Here is a 2,500-nt window from a genome sequence, read left to right on the forward strand (position 1 = left end):
CGTAAAAGCATATCCGAGCAACAGGCACCTTCCCCGGGCTTCCACTAGTGCAGTGGTGGCCGCCTAACATAGCCCTGGTGGCATAAAAAAGCTCCAGGGCGCAGAGGCCGACGTGCGTAAAATCATATCCGAGCAACAGGCACCTTCCCCGGGCTTCCACTAGTGCAGTGGTGGCCGCCTATAATAGCCCTGGTGGCATAAAAAAGCTCCAGGGCGCAGAGGCCGACGTGCGTAAAAGCATATCCGAGCAACAGGCACCTTCCCCGGGCTTCCACTAGTGCAGTGGTGGCCGCCTAACATAGCCCTGGTGGCATAAAAAAGCTCCAGGGCGCAGAGGCCGACGTGCGTAAAAGCATATCCGAGCAACAGGCACCTTCCCCGGGCTGCCACTAGTGCAGTGGTGGCCGCCTATAATAGCCCTGGTAGCATAAAAAAGCTCCAGGGCGCAGAGGCCGACGTGCGTAAAAGCATATCCGAGCAACAGGCACCTTCCCCGGGCTGCCACTAGTGCAGTGGTGGCCGCCTATAATAGCCCTGGTAGCATAAAAAAGCTCCAGGGCGCAGAGGCCGACGTGCGTAAAAGCATATCCGAGCAACAGGCACCTTCCCCGGGCTGCCACTAGTGCAGTGGTGGCCGCCTATAATAGCCCTGGTAGCATAAAAAAGCTCCAGGGCGCAGAGGCCGACGTGCGTAAAAGCATATCCGAGCAACAGGCACCTTCCCCGGGCTGCCACTAGTGCAGTGGTGGCCGCCTATAATAGCCCTGGTAGCATAAAAAAGCTCCAGGGCGCAGAGGCCGACGTGCGTAAAAGCATATCCGAGCAACAGGCACCTTCCCCGGGCTGCCACTAGTGCAGTGGTGGCCGCCTATAATAGCCCTGGTAGCATAAAAAAGCTCCAGGGCGCAAAGGCCGACGTGCGTAAAAGCATATCCGAGCAACAGGCACCTTCCCCGGGCTGCCACTAGTGCAGTGGTGGCCGCCTATAATAGCCCTGGTAGCATAAAAAAGCTCCAGGGCGCAGAGGCCGACGTGCGTAAAAGCATATCCGAGCAACAGGCACCTTCCCCGGGCTGCCACTAGTGCAGTGGTGGCCGCCTATAATAGCCCTGGTAGCCCTCAGCCCTGGTAGCCCAAAGCCCTGGTAGCCCACAGCCCTGGTAGCAAAAAGCCCTGGTAGCCCAAAGCCCTGGTAGCCCAAAGCCCTGGTAGCCCAAAGCCCTGGTAGCCTAAATTAATTTTTCCCATTCATTTCAATGGGTTAGGCTACCAGGGGGAGCAGTACCACTTTTGGCCATTAGGGGCGCTGTAGTAGGTAAAAGTTGATCCCCCCAGTCAGGGGATGAGTTTGCCTACTCGCTAGGTTACCCCTGGTTTCACAAAATACAAGGGGCACATTTTCAGAAACCACTTTTTCAGAACTTGCCACCTCCAGAGCTGATCAGGGGAGCCTCGCCAAACATTAATCCAAGATTGGTGAGGGCTCGTCGGACACCCCACGGGCGATGAGTCGGTGTCTGCCTGGAGCTCATGTCACTCTCAAATATTTTCTAAGTCAACCTCCATGCGCACATTGCAATGAGCCTGCCCGACATAGGGGCACTGTGAGCGGACTCACCGGGGGGGGAGAGGGCCCCCCCGCCTGGAGCTCCACGTGTTGGATTATTTTCTATGTCAACCTCCATGCGCTCAACAGAGCGAGCCTGCCCGACCTGGGGGGTGTTCAATCGGACTCCGCGGGCCGGGCGAGGGCCCCCCCGCCTGGAGCTCCACGTGTTGGATTATTTTCTATGTCAACCTCCATGCGCTCAACAGAGCGAGCCTGCCCGACCTGGGGGGTGTTCAATCGGACTCCGCGGGCCGGGCGAGGGCCCCCCCGCCTGGAGCTCCACGTGTTGGATTATTTTCTATGTCAACCTCCATGCGCTCAACAGAGCGAGCCTGCCCGACCTGGGGGGTGTTCAATCGGACTCCGCGGGCCGGGCGAGGGCCCCCCCGCCTGGAGCTCCACGTGTTGGATTATTTTCTATGTCAACCTCCATGCGCTCAACAGAGCGAGCCTGCCCGACCTGGGGGGTGTTCAATCGGACTCCGCGGGCCGGGCGAGGGCCCCCCCGCCTGGAGCTCCGCGTGTTGGATTATTTTCTATGTCAACCTCCATGCGCTCAACAGAGCGAGCCTGCCCGACCTGGGGGGTGTTCAATCGGACTCCGCGGGCCGGGCGAGGGCCCCCCCCGCCTGGAGCTCCACGTGTTGGATTATTTTCTATGTCAACCTCCATGCGCTCAACAGAGCGAGCCTGCCCGACCTGGGGGGTGTTCAATCGGACTCCGCGGGCCGGGCGAGGGCCCCCCCGCCTGGAGCTCCGCGTGTTGGATTATTTTCTATGTCAACCTCCATGCGCTCAACAGAGCGAGCCTGCCCGACCTGGGGGGTGTTCAATCGGACTCCGCGGGCCGGGCGAGGGCCCCCCCCGCCTGGAGCACCGCGTGTTGCAATA

This window comes from Filicampus tigris, unplaced genomic scaffold, assembly GCF_054856515.1.
Source record: "Filicampus tigris isolate MCC_2025a unplaced genomic scaffold, RoL_Ftig_1.0 HiC_scaffold_41, whole genome shotgun sequence".
Classification (NCBI taxonomy): domain Eukaryota; kingdom Metazoa; phylum Chordata; class Actinopteri; order Syngnathiformes; family Syngnathidae; genus Filicampus; species Filicampus tigris.